Genomic DNA, 26,222 nt, shown 5'->3' with positions numbered 1-26,222 from the left:
GCTGAGGGGTCTAGAGGACAGCAGCCATCACTGGGCAGGGCCAAGAAGTGGACAGCCAAGAACTTCTCCAAAGAAGGCAGATGCACATGTCAGTCAAGGCTTTAAGCACCTAGGTCATGCTCCATTGTCCTGTCAGACTTTACACAACACCTGTTCAAAAATAAAATTATTCACGAATTTCAAAATGACAACTGAGCATGAGCACACCTCTGAATATGGTGCTTAGAGTGACTGCACTGGCTGTAACCTCATGGAACAGACTAATCAGTTCTTACACAATTGTGGAAGATGAAGACAACATATATGGAAAAAGGGGGAGGATATACATGAGTGGCAGTAAGGGATATATGGAACATCTCTGTAACCTCTACTCAATTTTGCTGTGAACCTAAATCTTCTCTAAAAAGAATTAACATCTTTTGAAGTATAAAAAAAAAGGTCCATGGAAAGCTGTTACCTTTGCAAATTGCAATGGGATTGAAGTCACTGTACATCTACATGGGTGGCAAATGGAAAGATAATAGGTGGACATGAAGGAGGAGAAAGAGGCTCATCTAGAACTAGGTGGATAAACAGGAACACACAAGGACAATATGGAACCCATCTCTGCCTCTCACCAGTTTCAATCTTGTATAGCAGATATTAGTGCCCTTAGCTGCATGCACCTGGCTCAGGAGTCAGAGAAACTGGAGGAGGATGAAGTACAGACAGTTAAAGAGCAGAGAGCCCAATAAAGTGAGCAAGTTAATCAAGAAAACTACATGCAGGCAGCAATGGTGCTTGCTACTTAATGCTGACCTTGAGCATAATGGTAGATACCAAATCTTCTCTTTTAAAGTCCACACAAATTTTTCCCATGGCCTTCTCTTACATGGAACCAGAAAGGGAAGGGAGTTCTGGGAAATGTAGTTATAGCTTAAATTGACACTATAAAGTTACCACACAACATTATATTAACACTCTCAGAGAACTGGCCAAGAGAGAACACTCCTTGACTTGTTTTCAAACTTAAACAGACATAGTAGAAGAAAAAAAGAATTACAAATGAATCTTACCCATGAATATTGAAGCTTAGTAATATTTTGTGTAGTTTGTACACAAAATATTACTAAGCCAAAGGACAATATATAAAAGATATCATGTTGAATTTGTATCATGAATATAGTCTTGTTTCAATATTAGGAAAGTAGTCAACCATTTAAGCATGGTAAAACAGAAAAAAATACATTTTCCAAAGAATATTTACTCAAAAAAAAAGAAAAAAAGCTTATAACTAAAATGATATATAAATTTATTTAGCCTCAAGTGTATATATTTCTTAAGTGAAATATCAAATGCTTCTGAGTTTTTTGGAATGCTCTATTTTTACTTTGGGAGATTAGTACAAGAATATTCATTTTATTATTATGGCTTAAACTGTAAGTGCAGATATTTTAATCTTCCATATGTATTATAGCAAAAAGAAAAATAAATAAGAGAAAAGAGAAAACTAAAGATGAGGGCCTAGAAGATTGATATAGGAGGCCTAATGTGTGAGTTAATAAAGTTCTAGAAAACATTGGAAAATGGAAAGTGAAAGAAATTATCAAGGAAGTAACAGAATAAACTATCCAAGAAATATCTAGCTTGAAATGTCACACAGTAAGCACATCACATCACTATGTTTCAGAACAGGATTCAGAATGACAGATTTTTCACTAGCCACACTGACTAAAAGCTACTAAAGCTATGAGGGAACAAATAATTTTCAATATCTAACTAAAACTTAAATTTTAAGGTAGAATAAAGGTTTAATAAAAACATAAAATACAATCAGACACAGGAACTCATGAAAATACCCTCCTTAGTGTGGACTTAAAGGTATGCACAGAGGAAATAAGGAATTACCAATCAACTAATCAACCAGTGAATCAAATCAAGATATAGAATTCAAAAAATAATAGATCCCATCAAGGAAAAAGGTGAGATATAAAAGATGGTGAGAGAAGAACCACCTCAGAGTATAGTTAGAAAATGAAAGCAGGAAGGAAAGAGTTTATGAAAAATTAGAGACATTAATGAATAGGTAATCTAATTAAATATTTCAAATAATCAAGTCTATGATTTTATTTAATCAAGTCTATTTAAAGAAATATTATACAAGTGAAACTTGATGCAAGAAACAGTATACAGAAAAAGAAATGCTCTTATAGTAAACTCCTTAGATTGCAGATAGCCTGAACTGGCAGTCATCTGTTGTGAAAACTGATAAATGATTTAATTAATATTGAGAAAATATGGTACACCACTAAATCTGCAGCCATCAGGGCAGTGCATTAATAAAGAATTTTAATCTATGAATTAAAAACAATAGTAAATGCTAACAAAACACATTTATTAAATATATTTAAACACCAGGAAATAAGTAAAAGAATTAAACCCATTGCCTATGAAGGGGAGAATTATTGGGGGAAAGTTAAAACTTAAGACTATACATTTTTAAATTAAGATTTACAATATTGTCAAAATTAAGATTTTTAATATTAAAACAGTTGGATATCACTTTGTTTTTTAAAACAAACCACAAATATATGCTTTAAAAAGATAGAGAAATAAGTTTTAGGTTTAAAATAGCCAAATCAACACATTGAGATGTTTTCATTCTACAATGAAGCAAAATCAAGAAAGTCCTTAAAATGGTTTAATATATAGCTAGCTGCAAAATGTTACCTTGTACTAGAAATAGACATCTCTAGTGGAAGGAATCATCTAGAAAGCCATAAACAAAGCAGAGCTGGATACAAGTTCCCTGCAAGACAAGTGCTGAATCTCAATGGGGAAGAAAGATAAACGGGCCAACCCAAGCACTCAGATTTGCGATATTGTGATTCATGGGGTCGCAAAGAGTCGGACATGACTGAGTGACTGAACTGAACTGAACTGAACTGAATCTTACTCTCAGACATACATCTCTAAGCCTCACATATATGAATTTCACAGTACCCAGAGTACTATAGGGATTAGATATCTTCTGGACTGCAAATATGTTTATTGTATTTCCATACATTAAAGTTTTTATGTATTGCTACAACAAATGCAAACACCTTGGTTAGACATGTCCTGAGCCCTGCCTATGTCTCCAGTCATAGTACTTACCATGACTCCCCTCATGACCTACATTCTGGCCATTGCCAGTAACATACAGTTCTCTAACTGTCACATGGTTTGATTCTTTGTCTTTGTCCATTCTAAGTCCCTTTATTTAGAATGGTATCTCTTCATATTGCTTTTCAATACACCAATCCCTTTCTCTACTGTGCTCACTTATCTTTTAAGACATCTAGTGTTGCTTTCTCTATGAAGTATTTCCTGACCTTATATATAAAACTAATAGCCTTTTCTTTCTAGCCTTTATTGAGTCTTATACTGGTATCTAACAGAAAACAGAAATTAATGGGTGATAATTTGATAAGCTAGTTTTTGTAGTCAGCTTTACTTCTCATTACTGGTCTAGAAGTTCCTTGAAAGCAAATATCATGTCTTGATCTCTTTCTATGTCCATAGCACTACAAACAGCAGCTTATATATAACAGGTACTTATTAACTGTTTAAGTAAATAAATGTGTCATGAGTAAATGAATGAAAAATAAATGACTCTTTAAAATACCTTCTGCAGGTTTGAAATTTGCCAACCTGTCAGTATAATAACACAGGCTGAGATGATCACTATTTTTGACTCAGGATAAAAACTTTCTAAGCACATTTAGGTAAATGAGACTGTTCTATATCTCAACAGGAAAATGACTGAAGGAGTAAACTTAGTAAAAGCGATCATGCTTGATGTAACTGAATTACTGAATCAAAAAAAGGCAACTGCTAAATGTTTAAATGTTTCTTCTACATTAATCCAAGTTCAGTGATAAGTTGATGATAATTTATGAGAAAAACACAAGATAAAATTTCAAACTGAGAATTTATATTCAATATTTTCTCCATTACATATGTATTAATTTTCACTGATTATAAAAATTCATAATTCCCTGCACCATTGGTAAAAGAAGTATGGCTTTTAAGTGAAAACAATTAAAAATCATTTTACTGATATATAAATTCTTAAGCATATAATGAAAATAAATATAATTATCCTATTTTGATTCACTTCCTTTACTTTGGTAGCTGAGTAAGTCTGTGGATATTTCATTTTATTATATTTTCATTGAATTTATTTAAAAATTTTAAAAGTTCAGCCATTAAAATCGCCTGTAACTATTTTAAAACATCAAGTAGAAGGGTTCTAGGAAGATAGAGGAGTAGCAAGTACCAAGAAATAGTGTCTCAATGTAGGCAAAAACTGCACTTGCAAAACCTGTCTAATTTAATGATTTTACAACTCTGTAGTCTACTGAAGGTTTGCAATATCTAGGGAAAATCTTGAGTGTTAAATTGGCTGCTGCTGCTGCTGCTGCTAAGTCGCTTCAGTCGTGTCCGACTCTGTGCAACCCCATAGACGGCAGCCCACCAGGCTTCCCCATCCCTGGGATTCTCCAGACAAGAGCACTGGAGTGGGTTGCCATTTCCTTCTCCAATGCATGAAAGTGAAAAGTGAAAGTGAAGTCGCTCAATCATGTCCGACTCTTAGAGACCCCATGGACTGCAGCCTACTGGCTCCTCCGTCCATGGGATTTTCCAGGCAAGAGTACTGGAGTGGGGTGCCATTGCCTTCTCTGGGTAAACTGGCTAATTTCAGCTAATTTCAACTCTTAGCACAATAGCAGCTAAGGGTACCCTCCCCACCCTCCTCCACACACACACCATGGTAGGTGTTGCTGCTGTGTGTAGTATTGTATAGGTATTGCTGGAGCAGCCTGCACAAATCTTGAAAGAGAGAAAAAAGCACTCTGTCCTTTACATATTGGGGATCTCTGTTCTGGTTGCTGATTGATGCCTTTACCTCAGAGATACAGAAAAAGAGGCAAATGGCCATTGTTGCAGCTCCCCGCATTGTTGTAGTCCCCTCCCAACCTGGCTAAAGTGACTTTCAGGAGGGCACTTTTATTCCCTTTCATTGATTTTTGTTTTTCCTTTTTGAGACCAGTTGTAAAACCTATAGCATTCAAAAGAGACTTCATAAATGGGACAAATTAGAAAGTGACTTTGCATACCTGGAGTAAAGGTACAGGCTCAGAATAGACTTGAGATCTTACTTTTCTCTCTCAGGATGATTCTCATCACAGAGACAGGTTATTAAAAAAAAAAAAAAAGCAAAACCCAGCAAACCCTGAGGTAGAGGAAATATCTGATTTTCAGAGTTACCACATTATCAGATTTAAATGTCCGTTTTTCAACAACAACAAATTACATAGCATACAAAATACATAAAAGTATTTTCCATTCAAAAGAAAAAATATCAATAGAAACTGTCTCTGAAAAAGATTTGGTGGCATATCTACTAGGCAGTGACTTAAAAATAATTATCTTACAAATTTTGAAAGAACAAAGGAACATGGAGAAAAAGTAAAGAAAATGATGCATGAAAAGAAGGAATATCAGTAAGAGACAGAAACCCTAAAGAGTAACCAAAAAGAAATTCTAGAGCTAAAAGGTATAATAATTGAAAAGGAAAATTTACTAGAAGGATTAACATGCAGATTTGAGCAAATGGAAAAAAGAAAAGAATTAGTAAACTTGAAGATAAGACAATAACTTTTTGAGTCTGAGGAATAGAAAGAAAAAAAGAAGTGAAAATAACCTACGCAACCTGTGGGACACCAGCAGATGGAACATCATATACATTGTGGAAGTGCCAGGAAAAGAAGAGAGAAGAACATAAGAGAACCACTGAAGAAGACTTGGTAAAAACATGAATTAAAACATCCAATAAACTCAATAAACTCCAACCAAGCTGAACTCAGTGAGACCCACATCAAGATACATAATGAACTTTCCAAAGATAGAGAGTCCTGAAAGCAACAAGAAAGATGCAACTGGTCACATATGAGGGATCATCAATAAGAATATGAACAGTTTTTCATCAGAAATTTTAAAGGCAAGAAGATTGTGGATCAGTATATTCAAAGTACTAATACAAATAATAATAATAAGTCAAATCCAAAATCCTATTTCTGGCAAACTGTCCCACAGAAGCACATAATTTATAAAGATGTAACTTTGGGACACTGGCAACTAAAAGGAGTAGGAAAGAGCTATTAAGTATCAAAGTTTTGGTATGTTATTGAAATTAGGCTGGTATAAATTCAGATTAAACTGTTGTAACTTTAGAATGTTTAGGGTATATCAAATAGTAACCATAAAGAAAAGAGCCACAGAATAAACATAAAAAAGGAGGAAGAAATTGAGATATTTCAGTACAAAAAAAAAAAAATCAACTAAACACAAAGAAGATGGTAATGCAGGAAACGAGGGACAAAAATGCTTTAGATATACAGATAACAAATAGCAAAATTACAGATTTTAAGTCCTTCTTTTAGTAATTACTTTAAAAGTAAATGGATTAAACTCTCCAGTCAAAACCCAAAGATGACCAGAATGTCTAAAACACATGATCAAACTATATACTGTCTATAAGAAACACAAATTAGATCCAAAGATACAAATAGAATGAAAGTAAAAGGATGGAAAAATATATTCCATTGCAAATAATAACCAAAACAGAAGTGGCTATGCTAATATGAGTTAAGATGAGGTGCATGCTCAGTTTTATCAGACTCTTTGCAATCCCTTGGACTGTAGCCCACCATGCTCTTCTGTCCATGGAACTTTCTAGGCAAGAAATACTGGAATGGGTTGCTATTTCCTCTTCCAGGAGATCTTCCGGACCCAGGGATCAAATCCATGTCTACTGCATCTCTTGCAATTGCCAGGCAGATTCTTTGCCACTGAACTACCTGGTAAGCCTAACATGAGGTAAAGAAGACTTTACACAAGAAAAGGTTACAGGAGACAAAAATGCATAGTATCTATTAACAAAATATTCAATATAGCAAGAAGAAAGAAAAATTATAAACATTTAAACACCCAATAAAAGACCATCAAAATACATGAAGAAAAACTGACAGAACTAAAGAGAGAAATAAACAACTATATAATAATAGAGATTTTAATACTTCACCCTCAATAATGGTTAAAATTCCCAGACAGAAGATGAGTAAGAGATGGAAGACTTAAACAGCACAGTAAACCTAGATAGAATATATATACAGAACAGTCCATCTAACAACAATAGCATGCGTATTCTTCTCAACGGTACATAGAGCAGTTTTCCAAGATAGAACATATGTTAGGACACAGATTAAGTCTCAATAGATTTAAAAAGGCATATAAAATACTTTTTCTGAACACAGTACGATGAAATTAAAAACAAACAAGGGAAGTAAAACTATAAAATTTCAGAAATTTGTATTATAAAAATTAAAACTGTGGAAAGGAAGAGGTATATATTTATATGTGTAAGATCTTATATATAGGAAAATCCTAATGATTCCATTAAACAATTAGAACTAATAAATAAATTCAACAGGATATAAAATCAACCCACAAAAATCATTTGCATTTTTAAATACATTAACAATGAGCAATCTGGAAAAGAAATATTGAAAACAATTAAATTTATAATAGGATCAAAAAGAACACAATACTTGGATGTTAACTTAAGCAAGAAGTGAAAGACTTATAAAATAAAAACTACAAAGCATTGCTGAAAAAAAGTGAAGAAAATATAAACAAATGGAAACATATTAATGGACTAGAAGACAGTAGTTCTGAGATATCAATATTTATCCAAAGCACTCTATAGATTCATACAATTCCTACCAAAATCTCAATAATGTTTTTCTTAAGAAATAGAAAAGTCAATCCTAAAATTCATGTGGAATCTCAAGGGACTCTGAATACTCACAACAATCTTGATAAAGAAGAAAAAACTTGGTATCTAGATCCTGATATCAGAGTCTACAACAAAGTTATAGTAATTAAGACAGTGTTGTACTAGCATAAAGGCAGACATATAAGTCAATAAAACAGAATAAAAAATCCAAAAATTAAACCCTAAAATATATGGCTAAATGATTTTTGATAGGGTCCCAAGACAATTCACTAGCAAAAAGATAGTCTTTTCAACAGTGTTGGGAAAACCAAGTATCCATATGCAAAAATATAAGTTGGACCCTTGTCTAATAATGAATCAAAGACTTAAATGTAAAATGAAAGCTAAAAAATTCTTAGATGATAACAGGACAAAAGCTTCATGCCATGAGATTGGCAATGCTTTCTTGACACCAAAGGCAACAGGCAACAAATGAAAAAATAGACATACTAGATTTCATGAAATACTTTTCATTAAAAGATACTAACAGTAAAAGTGAAACCCACAGAATGAGAGAAAATAATTAATAGTCATATATGAGGGATTTTGTTATTCAGTTATGTCTGACTCTTTGAAACCCCATGAACTGCAGCACGTCAGGCTTCCCTGTCTTTAATATCCAGAATATGTAAAGAACTTTCAAACCTCAACAACAACAAAGAAAAATCAAAAGTGGACAAAGGACTTAAAAAGGCATTTCTCTAAAGATATCAAAAGGCCAGTTACCACATGATAAGCTCAACAACAGTAACTATTCAGTTCAGTTCAGTTCAATCGTGTCCGACTCTTTGCGATCCCATGAATTGCATCACGCCAGGCCTCCCTGTCCATCACCAACTCCTGGAGTTCACCCAGACTCACATCCATCGAGTCAGTGATGCCATCCAGCCATCTCATCCTCTGTCATCCCCTTCTCCTCCTGCCCCCAATCCCTCCCAACATCAGAGTCTTTTCCAATGAGTCAACTCTTCGCATGAGGTGGCCAAAACTAATCATTAGGGACATGAAAATAAAAAATACAATAAGATACTTAATAGCCCATTAAGATGGCTATGATTTGAATTTGAAATCCATACACACTACAATGAGAAATGTAAAATGGAAAAGTCACTGTGAAAAACTATGACAGGTCCTCAAAAAGTTGAAAATAGAATTTATATATGTTCCAGCAATTCCATTTCTGGGTATATGCCCAAAATAACTGAAAGCAGGGTCTTAAGATATTTCATAGCAGTATTATTTACAGTAGCTAAAATATAGCAACGACCCAGGTGTCCATTAATGGATGAATAGATGAGTAAAATGTGGTATATACATACAACTGAATATTGCTCAGCTTTAAAAATGAAGGGAATTCTGAAATATGCCACAGCATGGATGAACTTTGAGGACATTATTCTAAGTGCAGTATATCAGTCACAATATAGACACTGCATGATTCCACTTTTATAAGTTACCCAAAGTAGGGAAACTCTAAGAAACTGAAAGTAGAATGGCAGTTGCCAGGGGATAAGGAAAGGAGTAATAAGAGATTATTGTCTGACGAGTAGAGTTTCAGCTTTTCAAGAAGAAAATAGACATACAGTTGCATTGAACAGTGCTGATGTTTTCACAGCATTGCATACAGATTGTATTTTATACCACTGAAATGTGCACTTAAAATGATTAAGATGGCTAACTTTGTGTTGCGTGTATTTTACCAGAACAACAATAAAAGAGGAGGGGCATCAAGTGAGATTTTCTTAGGGTTTCTTTTTCAAATTGAATAATATCCTCAAAGGGAATATAATAGGCTGTTTTCTCCAATCTTGGATGTTTAGAAGCAAACTTTAACCATAAGGCCATCTGAAGGGTTTGCAAACAGTAGCAAGGGAGCAGAGGTTAATGGGAACACAGGTTACTTCCAGGTGGCATGTCAAAATTATTTTAACAGAAATAAACCAAGAAAACTGTCTTTCCATTCCCTAATTTCTTGTTATGCATTTCCTATGAAGCAATGTGCAAATTTACTTTCCTGATAAAGTCTCCTGCCCCTCTCCTTTGTTAAAACCTTATAATCCCCATAAACCTGTCTCACGTTTAATACATTCTTTACGCTTTGTTAGGGCTTCCCTGGTGGCTCAGTAGTAAAGAATCTGCCTACTAAGCAGGAGACGTGGGTTCAGTCCCTGGACTGGGAAAATCCCATGGAGAAGGAAATGGCAACCCATTCTAGTGTTCTTGCCTGAGAAATCCCACAGACAGAGGAGCCTGGTGGCCTATAGTCCATAGGGTTGCAAAGAGTTTGACACCACTGAGCAACAGATTTTCACTTTTTCACTTTTACTATTCAGTACTCTCTCTTTCATTTAAAATCTCCAAATAAATAAAAAGCAGAACTATATTTCAATAATCCATCACTCTAAATTTTGGAAATATCAAGTATTGCCACTTAGGTAAACCTGATGGCACAGCAGGCTCAGGCTCAGTCTTTTTTTTTTTTTTAATTGGAGGCTAATTACTTTACAATATTGTAGTGGTTTTTGCCATATGTTGATATGAATCAGCCATGAGTGTACATGTGTTCCTCATCCTGAACCCCCCACCCACTTCCCTCCTCTGTCTCAGTCTTAATTCAATATTCTTCACAAAGATACCCATTTCACATTGCTTACTAGTTTCTGCACTTAAATAAATAAAGTTATCCAAAGGTCATGGGATTATGGATTTATTCATGAAATCCAGATAGCTGATATGACCTTTTATATGTAGAATTAATTCAATGAACTACATCATTTCCATCTTTTTACATGAATATTGTCAAGAACTTGAGTGAATCATCAATAAAAACGCAAATTTTTATTAGTATGCCACTTACTGGGCTTCCTTGGTGTCTCAGATGGTAAAGAATCCACCTGCACTGTAGGACACCTGGGTTCAAACCCTGGATTGGGAAGATCCTGGGAGACGGGAATGGCTACCCACTCCAGTAATTTTGCCTGGAAAATCCCATGGACAGAGGACCCTGGTGGGCTACAGTCCATAGGCTCGCAATGAGTTGGACATGACTGAGTGACTAAGCACACACACACACACACACACACCACTTACTAATGAAGACAAATATGTAATGTTTTGTAAATATGATTAAGTCCATGCGTGAAAGACTAAGTCTGTAAAGCTGCAATGACAATGTATATAAGTACTCTTAACATAACCAGCAATTTTGATATTGCTAATATTGGAAGCCTGGCGTGCTGCGATTCACGGGGTCTCAAAGAGTCGGACACGACTGAGTGACTGAACTGAACTGAACTGAATATTGGAAATTGGATTTAAGGTGACTTAATATCAGGGTTTTCTCCTATAGTAGCTCTGTGATCAGATTCTTTTTATTAATGACTCACTCACTTTCCAGCTCTATCACTTACACTTGTGTGACCCTTACCAGATACCAATCTCCTTAAATCCCAGTCTCCTCATCTGTAAAGTGTGTATTACATTTACTTCATTTTTGTGAGAATAAAATTAAACATGATTTAAGGACTTAGCATATTAGCATAATATCTGACCTACAGTTAGTATTTAATAAATGCTGGTTACTATTATTTTAATTAGCCATAGAGAGACATTTTAGTCTATAACTTTCTTATTAAACATAAACATTATGTTGTAGTTCCTGCAAAAAGTATGATATAGTTCATACAAAAATGTGAACTTACGGAGATATACAAGGCAGGAAATACTTCTACAATACTTGTATTTGCCTGGTGTACAGATGAAGATCAATGGAAGTGGCCTTAGGCAAAACTGTGAACTCTCACACTCCCAGTTTTATCTATAAATCTTGTTTTATGGTGTTACCACACAGTTTTAGCCTCAGAGTCATTCTTTTTCTTCTAACCAGTCTTAAAACAACATGGACACCTGTTTATTCTTCTTCAAGTCTATTTCTTTAAAAAATATAATTATAGAAGGGAGGAAACACTAGGTGTTCTATCAAGATCTTTATATTATTTTCTTATCTGGTTTCTTGCATTCATTTCTGACCATCCCTCCTCCCTATCCTCTATTTCTGTTTTAGGAAGTTTTAAATTATAAACTCAATCTATATCCTCTAAGAACATTTGGCAACTTCCTTGGTGGTCCAGTGGTTAAGAATCAGTCTGCCAATGCAGGGCACATGGGTTTTATCCCTAGTCGGGGAAGATTCCACATGCCACAGAGTAATTAAACCCATAAGTCAAAACTACTTAGTCCATTCTCTAGAGACAAAAGCTGCAACTACTGAACCTATGCATCTAGAGCCTGTGGTCTACAGCAACAGAAGCCACAGTAATGAGAAGCCCACACACTGAAACTAAAGAGTAGCTTTCACTTGCCACAACTAGAAAAAGCCCAAGGGCAGCAATGAAGACCCATGTAGCCAAAAACAAACAAATAAATAAATACATATATATATATATATATATATTAATGTTTGATCATCTAACTACATGTGAGTGTGTGCGTGTGTGCTCAGTTGTATCCGACTTTTTTCGACCCCGTGGATTGTCGCCCAGCAGGCTCCTCTGCCCTTGGGATTCTTTTAAGGCAAGAATACTAGAGTGGGTTGCCATTTCCATCTCCAGAGGATCTACCTGACCCAGGGATCAAACCCACATCTCCTGTGTCTTCTGAATTGCAAGTGGATTCTTTATCTGCTGAGCCATCAGGGAAGCCCATCTAACTGCATATGAAGCTCTTTTCCAATATTAAGACAAATACCAGAAAACTGTTTTTCTTCCATTGCCATTCTTTTATTTCCTTTATTTTTTTATACAATATATGGAGTATGGGGTTTCATTCCTTAGCAAACACAATCTGCTTAATAATTTCCAATTTGGAATGGTCTTTGCTAGGGCTAACACTATTAAAAATGATTTTCATAAAATAAAATATATGGTCAATAAACAATTAACCAAGCAACTATATCTCTGTGTTCTTTGCTGGGGTCCAGCCCCAGCAGGATCCAGGGGAACTCTCAGGATGAACGGCGTCGGCGAGAGAGACGACACGGGTCTTATGATGGACTGGGACCTGTTGGTCCGGGGTCAAAAATAAAAATAAAAAACAAATAGAAAGAATAAGGGAGAGAGAAAGAGGCTGATACTCCTTGGTTTACACAGAAAGCCAATAAAGCCCCTGACATGGGACTTGCTCTGTTCACGGAGGCCTCAGTTGCCCTCTCGGTGGGGTGAAGACACAGAGCGCCTTCCTGATTGGGTCTTAGAAGCCCAGGCAAAAAAGTGAACTCAGAGGGCCTCTGTGCTCCAGGGATTCAGCCTGAAAAAAGGGAGAAAGAAAGAGAGACAGAAAGAGAAAGAAAGGAGACCAGAGCTCTGGTGAAGTGGGATCTGCAGCTTTATTTTCAAAAGGAACTTTTATACTCTGAGTTACACATTTCTCAAAGTGAAAGATACAGAGTCAGCTCAACTTTACATCAATTTTACCTTTATCAAAACCAGGACATTTTCTGTACACCTTTTCATAAACAAAGGTCTTATGTTATGTCTGGCCCTGTGGCCTGTTAACATTTCATGACTCTTTTCTGATAAAGGTTGATCAGCCAGAAAACTTGTTTTCCTTTAAAGTATTTTTTCTTTATTTCTCCCAGCCTCAGAAAGTACTAAATAAAGTTACATTCTCACAGAGCAAAGGTGCAGTGGGTCACAACACAGAAAGAACTTATTAGCTCAAAGGTCTGATACGGTTAATACCAAGGCTACTACTTGTTTTCCTTACATTCCAACTACATTAACTAATGCACTCCCAGGTGCACAATGGATAAGGGATATGTGAACTTGGCAGCAAGCATTGGCCCAATAATGAAGCCCTTTACCAATACTATTCTAATAATTTTTCATCTCTCAAAGGGCTCTATGCTCATTAGGACTTTTACAATGCTTGGGCTTCCTGTGCCTTTCACGGTTGGGAAGTTGTGAACAACCATGTGCATTAGTTGTAAGAGTAAGGAAAAACCTGTCAAGCAGGCTAGAATGCCAACAGAGGGGTTAGAATAGAAATATTCCTTTCATGCCCAGGAGACTTATAACTAGAGCCCTAAGTTGATTTTCTTCAGAGAAAGGTGGTCGGGGATGAAAGGTTGTTGTTGAATCACGCGAATACACCGGGATTCTTGGCCCCCGGAGGAGAAGAATTCAATCCGGGGCCAGAGACGAGGCTTGATCGCTCAGAGCTTTTGTGTAGTAAAGTTTTATTAAAGTATAAAGGAGATAGAGAAAGCTTCTGACATAGGCATCAGAAGGGGGCAGAAAGAGTACCCGCTTGCTAGTGTTAATAATGAGGTTATATAATCCAAAGAATGTCTGGAGGTTGTAAAGACCTCCTCCGACCTACTCCCATAATTTACATTTTAAGATAACACTGTCCTCAGGCAAGATACATCCTTGTAAAGACCAGGTATACTCCCATAATTAACTTTTTAAAATAACAGAAGGTTGAATCCAAAGACTGTCCTTAGGCAGGATACATTATTGGTATATAATCCTAAGGAATGTGGAGAAAGAAAAAAAGTTTGTCCTTTTTTCCTCCTTGAGAATTCCAGACCCCTCTCTCTTTGGGGACCCCTAGACTCCCTATCAACCTGCCTAGGAAATGACTCTCTCAGGGATAGCCCCCTATTAATGTCAGAAGTGTTGGTGAAAGGCATAATATAATAAACAGTAGACAGACAGACTTTGGTTTCGGGGTAGATGTTCGAGCAGGTCCAGGGAGTCCCTTGAGTCCTGATCTGCCTTGCCTATCAGATCTGTTCTGCATGACCTTGTCATGGGTAGGACCTCCTGTGCTGGCTCCCAGCACTTCTTCCTACAGGTAATATCAGAAAGCCTGAAGTATAGTGATTTGGGGGAAAGTGATGGCTGACATATTTGTTAATGGACATGGCCATTCCCATAAAAAGAAAAAAATCTCATGCAGATATGAGTACTAAGGACTGAAGATGGTGGGCAACCAAAGTGTGACAGATAGAAGCAACATTACTGGGGAAAAGTATGCCTTTTGAAATAAGGCAGTTAAATTCAAGAATGAGAAACAGAGAGGAGACTATGCCAACATGGTCCAAAACTGGATAGAAATAAGAAAGAATATAGAAGGAATAATGTGTAACTTGACTTGGTTAAAAGAATAGTTTCAAGAAGATCCTGCAAAGTATTAATAAAATACAATGGCATTGACAATGTGACAACTCAATTTTGTAATCCAATTCAGCAAACAAGTCATTGAAAGCCCATTATGTAATATACATAACATTAACAGTATTAAATATTATATTGTGTGCATAAAAATATAAACAATTCTTATCATTCTTACGCTTATTGTCTTTGTCTAACAGAATGAATCAGTAAATTTGTCAAATATGATTTAATTTTAGAAATGTATATCTTCTAAATTAGTGACATGGAGTATGAATTAAGCTAGATGATTTACTGTTTTCATTACCTATGATAAACTGGGTATTATGAGAAAGAGTAAAATGATTCTACATGAATTCAAAATTTGAAATTAATAAGAAAAATATTTAATGATATATTATTTTGAAATAAAAAAAAGATCTTCACAACCAAGATAATCACGACTGTGTGATCACTCACCTAGAACCAGACATGCTGGAATGTGAAGTCAAGTGGGCCTTAGAAAGCATCACTATGAACAAAGCTAGTGGAGGTGATGGAATTCAGGTTGAGCTATTTCAAATCCTTAAAAATGATGCTGTGAAAGTGCTGCACTCAATATGCCAGCAAATTTGGAAAACTCAGCAGTGGCCACAGGACTGGAAAAGTTTTAATTCCAATCCCAAAGAAAGGCAATGCCAAAGAATACTCAAACTATCGCACAATTGTACTCATCTCACATGCTAGTAAACTAATGCTCAAAATTCTCTAAGCCAAGCTTCAGCAGTACATGAACCATGAACTTCCAGATGTTGAAGCTGGTTTTAGAAAAGGCAGAGGAACCAGAGATCAAATTCCAACATCCGCTGGATCATAGAAAGTGCAAGAGAGTTCCAGAAAAACATCTATTTCTGCTTTATTGACTATGTCAAAGCCTTTGACTGTGTGGATCAAAATAAACTGTGGAAAATTCTGAAAGAGATGGGAACACCAGGCCACCTGACCTACTTCTTGAGAAACCTGTATGCAGGTCAGGAAGCAACAGTTAGAACTGGACATGGAACAACAGACTGGTTCCAAATAGGAAAAGGCTGTATATTGTCACCCTGCTTATTTAACTTATATGCAGAATACATCATGAGAAACGCTGGGCTAGAAGAAGCACAAGCTGGAATCAAGATTGCTGGGAGAAATATCAATAACCTCAGATATGCAGATGACACCACGCTTATGGCAGAAGGTGAAAAGGAACTTAAAGCCTCTTGATGAAAGTGAAAAAGGAGAGTGAAAAAGTTGGCTTAAAGCTCAACATTCAGAAAACTAAGATCATGGCATATGGGAAATCACTTCATGGGAAATCACTTCATGGGAAATAGATGGGGAAACCGTGGAAACAGTGTCAGACTTTATTTTTGGGGGCTCCAAAATCACTGCAGATAGTGATTGCAGCCATGAAATTAAAAGACACTTACTCCTTGGAAAGAAAGTTATGACCAACCTAGATAGCATAATCAAAAGCAGAGACATTACTTTGCCAACAAAGGTCCATCTAGTCAAGGCTATGGTTTTTCCAGTAGTCATGTATGGATGTGAGATTTGGACTGTGAAGAAAGCTGAGCACCAAATAATTGATGCTTTTGAACTGTGGTGTTGGAAAAGATTCTTGAGAGTCCCTTGGACTGTAAGGAGGTCCAACCAGTCCATTCTAAAGGAGATCAGCCCTGGGTGTTCTTTGGAAGGAATGATGCTAAAGCTGAAACTCCAGTACTTTGGCCACATTATGCAAAGAGTTGACTCATTGGAAAAGACTCTGATGCTGGGAGGGATTGGGGGCAGGAGGAAAAGGGGACGACAGAGGATGAGATGGCTGGATGGCATCACCAACTCAATAGATGTGAGTTTGAGTGAACTCTGGGAGTTGGTGATGGACAGGGAGGCCTGGCGTGCTGTGATTCATGGGGTCGCAAAGAGTCAAACAGGACTAAGGGACTGAACTGAACTGAACTGAATGACATTCTAAGATTAGAAATATTTGAAGATATCCCAAAGAAAAATGGTGACTAACGTGGTGCACAAAATTAAACCTTTATAATTTTTACCATTTTTCTTACACATTGGTAAGATATCGCAAACAAACATATTTGTCATAAAAATGATAAGTGCTAATTCATTAGTTCAGTTCAGTTTAGTCACTCAGTCGTCTCCAACTCCCTGCGACCTCATGAATCGCAGCACGCCAGGCCTCTCTGTCCATCACCGTCCCTCGGGAGTTCACCCAAACTCAGGCCCATTGAGTTGGTGATGCCAGCCATCCATCTCATCCTCTGTCGTCCCCTTCTCCTCTTGCCCCCAATCCCTCCCAGCATCAGAGTCTTTTCCAGTGAGTCAACTCTTTATATGAGGTGGCCAAAGTACTGGAGTTTCAGCTTTAGCATCATCCTTCCAAAGAACACCCAGGGCTGATCTCCTTTAGAATGGACTGGTTGGATCTCCTTGCAGTCCAAGGGACTCAAGAGTCTTCTCCAATACCACAGTTCAAAAACATCAACATAAACAAGTTTAAAAACATTGCAAAATTTATAATAATGTATCCATAGATATAGTTAATAAATATTCAAAAGACAGTTCACAGAATAGGAAATGAGTGCTAAATATTTAAATTTTCAATCATATAACTAAAGATCAATTTAATTAATAATGATATGTTATTTCTCTTATTGATTTGCCAAAATTTAAAATAAATAGTAAGCTTAAATGATCAAGACTTTAGAAAGAGTAAATAGAAGAGGTAAAAGAAGAAATGTAAATACTGACAATTACATTTTTAAGAAAACAAAAAGGGATTTGAAGTAGAGCTTAGTTAAAGGATATATGCTTTAAAATGCTCTCTTTTCCTCAGACTTTGGGGAAGGATGAAATGATCTCTATAGAGAGACAGTGATTGATTGAAATGAGGTGAAATGAGAGAGCCTGGATCAAGTGTCATGATTTTAGCTAAATGAAATGCAAGATTAACAGCTACAAGTCAAGAAGGATATTGAGAAATCAGAATATGGAAAACTCCAAGCAGTTAATGAAAAGAGGTTTCCAAAGAGCAGCAAGGATGAAAGTCATATTTGGAATTTGTAAATTTTTTCTGGGCCAAGTCTGTTAGTGCATAGAATTTTCTTCTCTCCATTTATATCCAGCCACTACTCTCATTTACTTATGGACTGAATGCTTCAGTGATTAGAGACCAATAGTGTGCCAGGGGAGGGCATCAATAAAATAACTTATCTCAGAGCCCAAGGATAAAAGAGTCCACTGAAGCAAGAGCAATGCTAACATTTGAATTAAAAAAAAAAAAAAAGCATTGAGCTCCAGAAGTTTCTGGGTGTAATGAAATGATTTCTAACAAGAATAGCATAAATTGAGAAGTATGTAGTTGGGAATTCTGAAGGCTGATGTGATGTCATGGCCCTTTTAAGTCACCTTAGTTGTGTGCTAGCATAGTCCTTTGAACACCTTCATTTTGACAGTGAACTAAAACTTGAACTCGTGTTTTCACTGTGTTTTTTTCAGATGTGTGAGATTTGAAGTATAACTAGACTTACATTTCTTACAGGCACTTATCAAAAAATGTAAAGGTCAACACTTACTAGAAATATAGTGGGATGCTAGGAAACCAGTCAAGTTCAAAACTTTGACTAGATAAAAGGCCAACCAATGTCCCATTTCTTCTGAGCTCTCTGGACATGGTGTTTTCCCATAGCTGCCACAAATAGTTTCAAGTACGAACACTTTCATGGCCTGCCTCCTCTTTCTCCAACTCCAGTCACACACAGACTCCTATCATTGAAATTACCCAAATTTTCTCAAGTTGCATATCATGTTTTCCACCCTCATATATTCACCATTCAGTCAGGCTTTAATATTCTAAAAGAACCTACTCACTATTGATAGATCTAAATTTACACTTGATATTTAATATTGCTGTGACCTTGGGGAAATCATTTCATCATTCTGTACCTCAAAAGTTTTGCATTCAAAAATGAATATTATAAATAAATTTTGAATGACATATATGAAGGTACTTGGAGAAGGCAATGGCAACCCACCCCAGTACTCTTGCCTGGAAAATCCCATGGATGGAGGAGCCTGGTAGGCTGCAGTCCATGGGGTCGCTAGGAGTCGGACACGACTGAGTAACTTCACTTTCACTTTTCATTTTCATGCATTGGAGAAGGAAATGGCAACCCACTCCAGTATTCTTGCCTGGAGAGTCCAAGGGATGGAGCAGCCTTGTGGGCTGCCATCTATGGGGTCGCACAGAGTGGGTCACAACTGAAGCGACTTAGCAACAGCAGCAGCATATGAAGGTACATTCTTCCTCTCAAGACTTTACTGGTCAGAACCTCCTAGGTTTTCTCCTCTGACCACTCCTCTCCAACTCTTCTCCAGACCTACAAACAAGTCTCTTCAAATTTCAGACTTCCTTTCTGGGAAGACTTCCACCTACAAGCTTCCCTTGGATCTCTCCCCATCATAAACATTTCCCCTTTTTTCCTCACCACCCTTTCCCCTTTAGAATATGACCTTTAAAAAAACAAAACAAAACTGTCAACTTCCTCAATTATCTTATTTCCTTTCAGTTCTAAGAGTTTGTCCATCAGTCTGTCACTCACCCTGTGAGGCGACTTTTGTGATTTTTTTTGTCAGGGCTGGCAGTGAGTGCCTGTGGCTGTCTGTGGTTTGCTTTAGTTGTCAAGCTCCTAGAATTAGGAGCTGAAGGAAGCTGGAGCAGCATATGGTGGTCAATGATTTTCACATGAATTTCTGTTGATTTGTTGCTGTGAAATGAAAAAAAGCAACAGTAAGCAGTTTGATTCAATATGGACTACAATAAAGTACACCTATAAAATAAAACTAAGCATTTAATTCCCTTGGTATGAAGATTTCAGAAATTATAATTATTTATTTGTAAGAAAATAGCAACTTATCTATAATATCAAGTGATTTAATCTGACACACACACGCACATTCTAGATAACTGCTAATAGAAATGAAATGTTAATTTCACATGCAATTTAAAATTTTCTAATAGCCATCCTGAAAAGGAAGTAAAATTATTCCAAATACATATTTTACTTAATGCAGTATGCCTAAAATGTCATATCAACTTGTAATCAATAAAAAAATGATGAGATGTTTGATGTTACTTTTTTTTTTTTAACAGTTTTCCAAGTTCAGGGGTGATGTTAGAAATAATGAAAAATCTACACAATGAGGATAGATCTGAGTTGTGGTTGGCTGCTTATGCTGCTGCTATTGCTGCTCAGTCGCTTCAGTCATGTCCGACTCTGTGTGACCCCAGAGACGGCAGCCCACCAGGCTCCCCGGTCCCTGGGATTCTCCAGGCAAGAACACTGGAGTGGGTTGCCATTTCCTTCTCCAATACATGAAAGTGAAAAGTGAAAGTGAAGTCACTCAGTCGTGTCCGACTCCTAGCGACCCCATGGTCTGCAGCCTACCAGGCTCCTCCGTCCATAGGATTTTCCAGGCAAGAGTACCAGAGTGGGTTACCATCGCCTTCTCCATGGCTGCTTATAGCACCTCCCCAAATTCCAATGGGGAAAATAAAAAGATGTTCCCATCCTAATCCTTGGAATCTGTAGATGTTACCTTACATATCAACAAAGGATTTTATAGATATATTTAAATTAGAGATCTTGGGATGGGGAATGGGGAGATTTCTTGGTTATCAGCTTTAAATTGCATAAGCTTTAAATACAATCACATGTATCATTATAAGGGGGAAGCAGAAGGAGATTTTACCACAGAGGAAGAAGTGATGTAAACAATGCAATGACAGAAGCAAAGACTAGAGTGATGTGGCCATGTGCCAAGGAATATCAGAAGCCCCCAGAAGAGCCCCTGGAAGAAGAATGCATTCATGTATGCTCAGTCCTGTCAAACTCTTTGTGACCCCATGGACTGTAGCCCACCAGGCTCCTCTGTCCAAGGGATCATCCCAGGCAAGAATACTGGAGTGGGTTTCCATTTCTTTCTCCAGGGGATCTTCCTGACCCAGGAACCTGTGTTCCCTGCATCTCCTGCATTGACAGGTAGATTCTTTAACCCTTGAGCCACCTGGGAAGCCCTGGAAAGGGCAAGGAACAAATTATTTCTTAGAGTCTCAGGAGGAACTGTGGCTATGATAACACCCTGATTTATTCCCAGTGATACTTATTGTGGACTGCTGGCATCCAGAATTGTGAGAGAATAAGCTTCTATTGTTTTAAACCATCGAGTTTCTGGGAAAGTGTTATAGCAGCTACAGGAAACTAGCACACAAGCAATTTAGAGTAATATAATAGCATTGCATTCTCTCCTTTGTTGTAATGTTAACAAAGACCATTGGTCCAATTCCGAAAAAATGCCAATGAAATGTTCTACAAATATTAGTATTGAAAATGTCTTACATAATCTTTCATCTTGCATGGTTTTAGCTACTACCAGTATGCTGAAAACTTTCAGATCTGTGTTTCTATCTTTCACCACTCTCCTGTACTCCAAAGTAATATTTCCAGATATCTTCTGGACATTATCACCCAGATATACTATAGTTATCAACAACTGGTCATACTCAAGTAGAACTCATCATTAAAACTCAAAATTATCTCCTCCTTCCTAGATTAATGGACAGTCATCTATATCTAGAATGACTTTACCTATCTATTAGCTTAAGACAGCACTAGCTTTTCTTGTTGATCCTGTATCCTATTTAATTTAGCTCTTGTCCCACTAAAAAATCAATTTCATTTTTAGGAAGTCTTTGTACTAAAAATTGCCTTAAAATAATTTGAATGTGGTAAATAAATCTCGACTTTTTGCCTTCCAGGTTTGGCCATGGTGTCATCTAGTAGGGTGTGAGAAGTAATTCAGTAAATAGAATATTCCCTTTAGTATGCAAATAACATGGGGGGTGGGAAAGACTAGTTGTAACACTTCTACCTTTTCCTGATCCTTTCCAGAGACAAAGGAACTACACGGGATAGTGCACATATGAAAATACAAAGCATTCTCAGACATAATTAGCACAGACAGGTACCACCTTTTAGTTTCAAGTGGTAGTACAGGAATTATTTGATACTTCACCCTTGTGCCATTTGGTGTTGCAGCTAATTGTCTGTGGCCTGTCCCACAGCTTGTAAGTTTCAAAAAATTGTTAACCTCCATTCAGTGGAGGTCATATGAAATGTGGGAAAGTAAAAGTTAAGTGTACATAAAATATATGGAGGACATACCAGTAGAAGGGTCCTATCATAGTTTATAGTAGCCTTCACACCTTTGCTATAGTCGTTATTGTCATATCAGTTCAGTTCAAGTCAGTTAAGTCACTCAGTCATGTCTGACTCCTTGAGACCCCATAGACTGCAGCGCACCAGGCTTCCCTGACCATCACCAACTCTCCAAGCTTACTCAAACTCATGTCCATCGAGTCAGTGATGCCATCCAACCACTCATTCTCTGTGTCCCTTTCTCCTCCCACCTTCAATCTTTCCCAGAATGAGGGTCTTTTCAAATGAGTAAGTTCTTCACATCAGGTGGCCAAAGTATTGGAGTTTCAGCTTCATCATCAGTCCTTCCAATGAATATTCAGGACTGATTTCCTTTAGGATGGACTGGTTGGAGCTTCTTGCAGTCCAAGGGACTCTCAAGAGTCCTCTCCAACAACACAGTTCAAAAGCATCAACTCTTAGGTGCTCAGCTTTCTTTATAGTCCAACTTTCACATCCATGCATGAGTATTGGAAAAACCATAGCTTTGACTACATGGACCTTTGTCAGAAAAGTAATGTCTCTGCTTTTTAATTTGCTGTCTAGTTTGGTGATAACTTTCCTTCCAAGGAGCGATCGTCTTTTAATTTCATGGCTTCAATCACCGTCTGCAGTGATTTTGGAGCCCCAAAACATAAAGTCTGTCACTGTTTCCATTGTTTCCCCATCTATTTGCCATGAAGTGATGGGACTGGATGCCATGATCTTAGTTTTCTGAATGTTGAGTTTTTAAGCCAACTTTTTCACTCTCCTATTTCACTTTTATCAAGAGACTCTTTAGTTCTTCACTTTCTGCCATAAGGGTGGTGTCATCTGCATATCTGAAGTTATTGATATTTCTCCCGGCAATCTTGATTCCAGCTTGTGTTTCCTCCAGACCAGCATTTCTCATGATGTACTCTGCACTAAGTTAAATAAGCAGAGTGACAATATACAGCCTTGATGCACTCCTTTCCTTATTTGGAACCAGTCTGCTGTTCCATGTTCAATTCTAACTGCACATGCTTCTTGACCTGCATACAGATTTCTCAGAAGGCAGGTTAAGTGGTCTGGTATTCCCACCTCTAAGAATTTTTCATAGTTTGTTGTGATCCACACAGTCAAAGGCTTTGGCAAAGTCAATAAAGCAGAAATAGATGTTTTCCTGGAACTCTCTTGCTTTTTTAATGATCCAACAGATGTTGGCAATTTGATCTCTGGTTCCTCTGCCTTTTCTAAATCCAGCTTGAACATCTGGAAGTTCACAGTTCACTTGCTGTTAAAGCCTGGCTTGGAGAATTTTGAGCATTACTTTGCTAGTGTGTGAGATGAGTGCAATTGTGCAGTAGTTTGAGCATTCTTTGGCATTGCTTTTCTTTGCGATTCGAATGAAAACTTCCCTTTTCCAGTCCTGTCTTATTGGTTATTTTATATATAATATTATGTATATGTAGATCCCAATCTCCCAGCTTATCCCTCCCCTGTCTTCTCCCCTTGGTAGCCTTAAGTTTGTTCTCTACATCTGTGACTGTACTTAGCAATTAGGTTCAACTGTATCATTTTTCTAGATTTCACATACAAGGGATAGTATATGATATTTATTTTTCATTTTGTGACTTATTTCACACTAGGTCCATTTACATCTCTGCAAATGGAAATATTTTATTCCTTTTTATGGCTAAGTGATACTCATTTATATATATATAATGTACAACACCTTCTTTATCCACTCCTTTGTTGACATTTAAATTGCTTCCATGTCCTTGCTATTGTAAATAGTGCTGCAGTGAACATCAAGGTGCATGAATCTTCTCAACTTATGGTTTTCTCTGAATATATGCTTAAGAGTGGGATTTCTGGGTCCTATGGTAGCTTATCTTTTCAATTTTTTAAGGAACTTCTAGATTGCTTTCCATAGCATGGAAACACAAAAGCCCCTGAATAGCTAAACAATCTTGAGAAAGAAGAATGGAGCTGTGGGAATCAGGATCCCAGATTTTTGACTACTATACTGCAAAGCTAGAGTAATCAAAACAGCATTGTCCTGGCACAAAAAGGAATAAAAACATAGATCAATGGAATAGGATAGGAAGTCCAGAGACCCCACACACCTATGGTTACTTAAACTATAACAAAAAAGGCAAAAATATATAGTGGAGAAAAGACAGTCTCTTAATATTACATTTCAGTCATTATTTTTAAATCTTCCTCATTATCTAGACTGTGAGACACCAAGATGTGACATTAGTTTTCTATGTACAATGCTAACTGAACATAGATACTAAGATATCTTTGTTTCCTAAATGAATGAATGAGCAACTGGACTATTCACCAACTATTCAAGCTTAGTATTTTATATTTTAGTACATAATATGTCATGTATGGTTATGCAAAACCACACAATACCAATGTAAGAGTCAGAAAACATGCAGGGCAAACATTAAACTTATAACAAATGATAAAGGATTCAGTTTTATTTGCCAGATGTGTGTAACTTTTTGTTTTGCTGTAAACAATGCTGATTATTGAATCTATCAAAAATACTTTCATTTGTATATTAGAGAATTTCTGAATTTTTTAATGATCTAATTTTATCTTAGATTATCATTGTTCAGCACAAATGGCATAAAGTATATTTTATTTCAAAACTAATTTTTATATTATAATTTATTTTGTATCATTATTCATTTATTATAATAACTCTAGCAAATGTAATTTCTCTGTCAGATTCTATAACTGATATAACAACATTACTTAAAAGATAGTTTGAGGAGTTAAAATTCAGCATAGAGCATTCATTTATTTGTGATTGCCCAAAGCCTTTTCTGTGTTTTCAACTTGGCCATGAAATAGCCTAGAAGCACCTGATAATCTATTTTATGTGAATTAAACATTTTCACCTCCCAAATCTATACTTTCTGTATCTTATTTCATTTTTCCAAGTTAGTTATTTATAAATTTTGGCATGTCCAAGCATAGAATAGGTAGAAAATAGCCAAAATTGTATTTGCTTCTTGATAATATATTAATTCTGAATTCTACTTTTTAACTCAATGAACAGTGGATTCAAATTCATATATATGTTTGTAGTGCGAGGGTTCTGGAATCTTCCACAATAACATTAAATTTGATGATAATCATGATGTAAATTGGTGATGATAAAGGTGACAGTGATGATGATGTAATAATTATTTGCATTTATTTAAAATAATACTATTTCATTGCTAAGTATCATTACAGTTATCAATTAAAGAGTTAAATTGAAGATAAATGATGTGATCTAACACTCTACCTGGAAGAGGCAAGTCACAAATACAGATCAAATTTAATATTATATTTGCTGTATATATAATTAATGAGACTATTTGACTACTCCAAACTTTATAATATGAAAGTATCCTCATACAACTTTTTCCTGGATAATGTATTTATAAGGTTGAAGTAATGTCTTTAGTGTGAAATTCTTCCATGAATGATAAAATGGAAAAAGTCCAGCACTTTTAAAACAGCAGACTGTCCCACTTTATAATATTGCCCATTGAGTACTATCCAATAAAACGACAATAATGTAGATCCAGAGGAGACTATTTATAAATATTACTAATTCTCCTAAACTTAAGAACACATGCTGCATTTTCAGGCACTTGGGCCACTTTGGCCAATTTGGAATTTTAAGAACTATGAACACAAAATTCTTTCCAAATAGCAACATAAACCACAAGACAAGCATGCAGGTGAGAGAGGAGAGTTCTACAACCCATGAACATACAAAGAAAATCACTTACAGTAACATTTATTTTATTAGTGGTCTTATGAATAAACATTTAAAACTGAAAGAATCTTCAGTAAACACTAAGATCAGGCTAATTTGTAACAAAAAAAGTTTGTTATCATTTCAGAATATGGACA

General features: G+C 36.3%; 1 long non-coding RNA gene across 2 annotated transcripts in view; it reads right to left on the bottom strand.

Annotated features, from left to right (window-relative positions):
* The window catches only part of LOC147379469 (uncharacterized), a 232,285-nt gene that overhangs the window by 15,107 nt on the left and 190,956 nt on the right, over nt 1-26,222 (bottom strand). For both annotated transcript variants that reach the window (XR_015133202.1, XR_015133198.1), the window contains exon 3: nt 19,680-19,844. This is a non-coding gene — a long non-coding RNA (uncharacterized LOC147379469). The remainder of the gene's footprint in view (nt 1-19,679; nt 19,845-26,222) is intronic.

This window comes from Bos grunniens, chromosome 1, assembly GCF_055505025.1.
Source record: "Bos grunniens cultivar Pamir isolate PY7600 chromosome 1, Bosgru_T2T1.0, whole genome shotgun sequence".
In the NCBI taxonomy this organism is placed as follows: domain Eukaryota; kingdom Metazoa; phylum Chordata; class Mammalia; order Artiodactyla; family Bovidae; genus Bos; species Bos grunniens.
The sequence above is the reverse complement of the archived record's forward strand: the minus strand, read 5'-3'. Positions and strand labels throughout refer to the sequence as shown.